Source organism: Esox lucius, chromosome 24 (assembly GCF_011004845.1).
Source record: "Esox lucius isolate fEsoLuc1 chromosome 24, fEsoLuc1.pri, whole genome shotgun sequence".
Lineage (NCBI taxonomy): Eukaryota > Metazoa > Chordata > Actinopteri > Esociformes > Esocidae > Esox > Esox lucius.
This window is the reverse complement of record NC_047592.1, coordinates 25456924-25463967: the sequence shown is the minus strand read 5'-3', so window position 1 is coordinate 25463967 and position 7044 is coordinate 25456924. Positions and strand designations below refer to the sequence as shown.

The window sequence follows — 7044 nt, the reverse complement described above, 5'->3', positions numbered from 1 at the left end:
TGGGGTGTGGGAGCATTTGCGCCACAGTACATACCAATCTTTTCACAAATGACAAAATGACTAAGTCTCTCACCATGTTCTCCACGAATAGGCGATGGTTGTAACCAAGTGGTGTTCAGGCATGCTAGACTGGATGAGTGAAAGTAAAACCTTTGCTGGCACAGATGAGGATGTAGTTCAGATGTTGACTAAATAAATCAAACAATTTCACTAATTGTGATCCGAATTTAAAATAAATCTACCACTTGCTAATATGACAGACTTTGATGGAATGTCTACAATTTCTAGAGTAGAGGAGGGATGTATCTCACCCATTCCGAAGTTAGACAATAGCATATCAATATTCAAATAAAATCCCAGGCTGTTCAATATCCTAATCAGTTTGTTCATAATTACATTGAACAAAATTATAAACGCAACACTTGTTTTTGCTTCCATTTATCATGAGCTGAACTCAAAGAACTAAGACTTCCTCTATGTACACAAAAGGCCTATTTCTCTCAAATATTGTTCACAAAAGTTTTGCACTGCGTGAGGCAAATGGTGGTCACACCAGATACTGACTGGTTTTCTGACCCCCCCAATTTTAGAGTGGCCTTTTATTGTGGCCAGCCTAAGGCACACCTGTGCAATAATCATGCTGTCTAATCAGCATCTTTATATGCCTCACCTGTGAGGGGAATGGATTATCTCTGCAAAAAAAAGTGTTCACTAACACAGATTTAGACAGATTTGTGAAAAATGAGAAATAGGCCTTTTGTGTACATAGAGAAAGTCTTAGATCTTTGAGTTCAGCTCATGATAAATGGGGACAAAAACGAAAGTGTTGCGTTTATAATTTTGTTCAGTGTATGTATTTATTTGGCAAAATATAACTGCTTTTGACCAGCAAGGAGAAAGTGCCTCTTCAATTACGTGAGGAAAAATTGCCTTTTTGGAGTAAGCTACTGTCATGATGAAATACAGTACACACTGTAGCAAGAAGACAGGCAACCTGTATTTAGCAACAAACGTTCCGGCAGAAGTCCATTCATTTCAATTGAAAGCAATCCACACCACTGCTGTTAATCTAGCACACTGCCAGAACTGGATGCGGTTCGGCAGGTGTGTCGCATGAGTTACATTTTTCCAACTTGTGCGGTGCTTTTCTATACGGTATCAGAAATGGAAGTTAAGGGAGCTGATATGTAGCTTTCAACTGTGATATCAAGAAAAGCTTTCCCTAGTGGAATTTCCAGTTGAAATCCAGTAGAAAATTTTATCTGGGGAAATTGGTTATTTTGTTCATAATCGTGCCTGAAACACTCATTTAAATTTGTGGAATGTGGAATAATAGTGATTACATGTTTAATATAACTGCATTTGATTTATGTTCTAACTGTTTATCCATCACACTGACCTAAGACCCACACATCTTTGTATACTGGAACCTACAACTTCATTATAGAAATGTAACATAATATTGAAATAGAAGCAACAAGTAAATGTATTAAATTAGATTTTTTTTTTATTTACTTGTTAATGCCCATGATCTTCTCTGAAACCTGCTTCCCAATTTTACTGCAGCAACGCGAAAAGCCACCTCTGGTTCCGGGACACCTTTTTCCTGCAGCCATCTCTTGAATGAGTCTGTCGTTGAAAAGATACAGAACATAGAGAAACAATGTCACATAAGACAGTTGGACATAGTAGCACTGGACTCAATATGTATAAATTGAACAGGTAAATAGAGTTGTATACAAAGGTTTGGGCACAGAAATAAAATACCAACCTTTAACTGCTTGATATTTTTCAGGCGTAAGGGGAGGTTTGGCAACAGCTCCTTGGCCTTTGAGCCTGTTGCATACCTTCCTCTCAGTGGATCAGTTCCGCAGGACCTCTGACTCCCAGATGGCTACAGCAAGGTCCTTGCAGAACCGGGAGTCATTTTTGGCTCCTCTGATCCAGCTCCAGATCCCTGCTGATATGTATGCTCCACCCCCGATATGGATCTAAGACAAGAGTAAAGGAAAATTGCTAGGAAAATTAAGCAGTCGTACGAGAGAGGCAAATATACAACTGCTACTGGAGCTGTTGGCATGACTCAAAGCAGAGTGCCCAAAATATCTGTAAAACAGTACTATTTGCCTTGAGTGCAGCCTACTAGTAATTTTTACCAAAACGATAAAACATTATTTTTCTTTCATGTCTACAGTTACTAAGGAGGTTGGCTGTTTGTTAGTCACTAGTTCAATCTCAACCCAAGCCACTCCATCATTTGTTCACCAAACAGCATGAGTGACATCACTACAGGTGACATAAGGCAAAAACATCGGTGTCATTGCCTTTATCCCATTTGCAATATAACTTCATACAATCACAATTATTTAGAGAATATTAACATCCTACAATAATACTGAAGAACAAAGCTGATAACTACAGAATAATAAAATGTACCTTTCCATCTGGGCAGGGAAAGATTGTTTCCTGACTGGCCTGTGAGGTGCTGGGATGAAAAGGTGCACTGCCCGATACTGAAAAAAAATGTAAACTTTTTAAAATGTTTGTGTTGTAATTAGCTATAGTCAAATTGTCAGATTTTTTTTTGTGGTGCAGGCAATTGAACCAAAAGAAATATTTCACATTTACCCACGTGGTAATGCATGTTGTGTGGTGAAACGTGTACTATGTTGAGTTTACAAAAACAACAAGGTTGTAGTGAGATTAACAATAATATGGTAGTTTTATATCAATTTTATTACTTAACTAAAATGTTTACTCACCCTCTAACACCTCCCCTTAGAGCAGTGTACAGACGTTGCCCTGGATGGAGCGTAGGTAGCTTTTGTACCGGTCACGCTCAATTTGTATTTCTTTTTTTACTTTTTCCAATTCTGCATATCTATGGTTACATGAAAATGGAAAAAAGACAAAATAAGTGTTCATCTTTAGTTTATACTATAATACTAAAGAAGACTAATACAATAACTACATGTCCAGAATTCTAGAGATGAGGAAACTATAATATTTTGTACAATTATCACTGGAAATAACAAAAATATCACTATATAACTACTACTGTACTGACTCTATTTTGGTTCCAAGTACTTACTTCTGTTGAAGATCTCTGAGATCCACTGACAGTTGTTGTTTTTTTTTCTTTAATTGATAGTACCCTTGGAGCAATTCATCATATATTTGCTGAGGGACCACTCCACCTTCATCTGTGCATTCAGAATCCTAATTGTGAAGGAGAGACTTCAATGCATCTCTGGAGATATTTATTATATGGCTTAGGGGCTACTTGTGTCAACTTTGTCTAGCCAAGAAGTGAGAGATAAGCAACAATGCCATACACACCTACAAGTAACAGTTTCATATTTAAAAAAAATCATGCACAACGAAACTCCTAAACGAAAACCTCCGTCATTAGGCATCCTATAGACAGGTAGATCAGTCAGTAAACAGACCTGAAGGTTCATTATCACTAAAAACAACTACAGGTGATGGTCATATAATGAGAATATTGTCAAAAAGTTGATTTATTTCAGTAATTCCATTCAAAAAGTTAAACTTGTATAATATATACATTCATTCCACACAGACTGATATATTTAAATTGTTTATTTATTTTAATTTTGATTATTAGAACTGACAACTAATGAAAACCCAAATTAAGTATCTCAGAAAATTTGAATATTGTGAAAAGGTTCAATATTGAAGACACCTAATGCCACACTCTAATCAGCTAATTAACTCAAAATACCTGCAAAGGCCTTTAAATGGTCTCTCAGTCTAGTTCTGTAGGCTACACAGCTGTCCAAAAGACGACCATTGACACCTTGCACAAGGAGGGCAAGACAAAAGGTCATAGCTAAAAAGGCTGGCTGTTCACAGAGCTCTGTCCCAAGCACATTAATAGAGAGGCGAAGAGAAGGAAAAGATGTGGTAGAAAAAAGTGTACAAGCAATAGGGATAACCGCACCCTGGAGAGGATTGTGAAACAAAACCCATTCAAAAATGTGGGGGAGATTCACAAAGAGTGGACTGCAGCTGCAGTCAGTGCTTCAAGAACCACCACGCACAGACGTATGCAAGACATGGGTTTCAGCTGTCGCATTTCTTGTGTCAAGCCACTCTTGAACAAGACACAGCGTCAGAAGCGTCTCGCCTGGGCTAAAGACAAAAAGGACTGGACTGCTGCTGAGTTATGTTCTCTGAAGTAAGTAAATATTGCATTTCCTTTGGAAATCAAGGTCCCAGTGTCTGGAGGAAGAGAGGTGAGGCACAGAATCCACGGTGCTTGAAGTCTAGTGTAAAGTTTCCACAGTCAGTGATGGTTTGGGGGGCCATGTCATCTGCTGGTGTTGGTCCACTGTGTTTTCTGATGTCCAAGGTCAACGCAGCCGTCTACCAGGAAGTTTTAGAGCACTTCATGCTTCCTGCTGCTGACCAACTTTATGGAGATGCAGATGTAATTTTCCAACAGGATTTGGCACCTGCACACAGTGCCGAAGCTACCAGTACTTGTTTTAAGGACCATGGTATCCCTGTTCTTAATTGGCCAGCAAACTCGCCTGACCTTAACCCTATAGAAAATCTATGGGGTATTGTGAAGAGGAAGATGCCATACGCCAGACCCAACAATGTAGAAGAGCTGAAGGCCACTATCAGAGCAACCTGGGCTCTCATAACACCTGAGCAGTGCCACAGACTGATGGACTCCATGCCATGCCGCGTTGCTGCAGTAATTCAGGGAAAAGGAGCCCCAACTAAGTATTGAGTGCTGTACATGCTCATACATTTCATGTTTATACTTTTCAGTTGGCCAACATTTCTGAAAATCCTTTTTTTGTATTGGTCTTCAGTAATATTCTAATTTTCAGAGATACTGAATTTGGGATTTTCATTAGTTGTCAGTTATGATCATCACAATTAAAATAAATAAACATTTGAAATATATCAGTCTGTGTGTAATGAATGAATATAATATACAAGTTTCACTTTTTGAATGGAATTACTGACATAAATCAACTTTTTGATGATATTCTAATTATATGACCAGCACCTGTAGTTTTCAGTATGCTGATGTGATATGCAGTACACTTTAGAGTTACATGGCAGTCACATGACAGATAAATATGTAGATAATGCTTCTAACGTTACAACAAATGCTAAGGTGAGTAACATTACTCTTTAGGACACAAGATATATCGCTAACGTTAAATAACTGTTACGTGTCATTCTATGTATTGATTGTATAAGTTAGTGAACTGTTGTAAGCTGTTGTAACCAATGTAGATGTATTGATTGTATAAGATAGTGAACTGTTGTAAGCTGTTGTAACCAATGAAACAAAATATTAATTGTTTGTAATATGAGCTGAAACTGAAGGAGCAAGTAGGAGAATAGGAAACCCTGTTCAAGCGGTTGCCGGGGAGAGAAAGATTTAGTATGTCTGTCTTGTGAGAAACAGGTCACAGGTCAGAGACACACACACATAGTCGGACAGACAACACAGAAACCACAAGGGGGGCAAGGGGATACTTGCAGTTATCCTATAAGGAATAGAACTGGGATTGGGCCAATGGCACACTTGCTTTGTAACTTAACGCCTCTATCTTTTGGGCGTAGTGGAAGTATAAAATGATGTGTTGATTGTTGATCCTTAGACATTGTGCGGCGACACTTGTCTCCAAAAGCTTTTGTAATAAACGGAATATGCGGTATGATAATTGACCTGACTCTTATTCTCCTTTCCAACAAACCAACTCGGGAAAGTGTTAAACTTCAACAATTTTGGGGGCTCGTCCGGGATTGGAAAAAGGAGAAGGAATTCGACTCGGTCCAGTTTACCTATACGGAACTCACAGGTTCCAGCACTGGTGCATCATAAAAAAGGTAAGCACAGCCTGTTATATTTAAATTTGCATATTGGCTATGAACTAAATTGTGAACCTGTGGACAATGTAGTGGGACTGGTTTAAATTCAAGAGGGCGAGGCGATTGGTATTGGTTCTGGGGTTGACTACCCTACGCCACTTCCCGACGGGGACGGTGGAGAGTTGCGAGTTAGAGTCTTGGCAACCAGTCGGGTAAGAGGCCCGAGGAGTTTGGAACTCCCCGAATGTTTTATAAGAGTACTGGGTTCAAGTCCCAAAAGTGTTGGGTCAGGGACCCGTTAATCATTTGTAAATCATTCTGAGTCTGGGACTCACAGTAACATAAGTCAGGGAGAAATGGACGGAGAGTTTGAGAGAGAAGTTGATGACGATGGGTGGGGTCCAGGTACGGGAAAGTGGAAACAATTGGGGATACAGGTGGCAATTGTAATGACGGTTGTAGGCAGGATGGACCCAATTCAGAAAGAAAAAGAAGGGATAGAAGAGAAATTGGTGAGTGAGGCAGGATTAAGGATGGAGGAAAGGAGACCATTACATGTTATTTTGTGGAATAAGGAGAAAGATTGTTCCAAAAATCGAGATAGAGTTAGAGACAAGAAGGAAACAGCAAATTTGGTCAAGAGAGGGAGATATAGAGAAAAGCACAGAAAAGAATGGTGTAAATTAGCAGTGTGGTGTCAGGGCGTAGACCATTTGAACAAAGAGAAAAAGGGACAGAAAATTAAGGAGGAGAAAAAGGGAGGAGAGATAGAACCCCCAGCATATGAAGATGACTTGGTGCTTGGTACAGAGCGTGCACCATTATATCCAGTGTTACGTTTAGAGAGTGGTTTATTGTCTTTAGACACACAGAACAGCAAGCCCGTAACTCAAGTCACAGGAAAGCAAGATAAGAGAAAGTTGAGTAGGAAGGCGGAGTCAGAGAGCGAGACAGACACTGAGGGGGAGGTGAAACCGTTCAAGGCAAGGGCAGAGAGAGAGTACGGGATATACGAGGAGAAGAGCAAGAAGGGGAGACAACTAGGAGAGAATAAACAGGATGAGATTACAGGGGCCAGAAAGAAAAGGTCAGGCCGTACTAAAGGCAGGTTAGGTGAGGACTCAAAGTCGGGGTCGGGGTCGGACGATAGTGACACAGTGAGAAGGACAAAAACTAGGCAGA

General features: G+C 39.7%; 1 long non-coding RNA gene across 1 annotated transcript; it reads right to left on the bottom strand.

Moving 5' to 3' along the window:
* Positions 1–1545: 1545 nt before the first annotated feature.
* LOC117593867 lies at positions 1546–3248 on the bottom strand. Its single transcript, XR_004575330.1, has 5 exons — positions 3092–3248; positions 2763–2881; positions 2437–2513; positions 1772–1991; positions 1546–1629 (listed from the first exon to the last, which is right to left on the bottom strand). It is a non-coding gene; the product is annotated as an uncharacterized LOC117593867 (long non-coding RNA).
* Positions 3249–7044: the final 3796 nt, after the last annotated feature.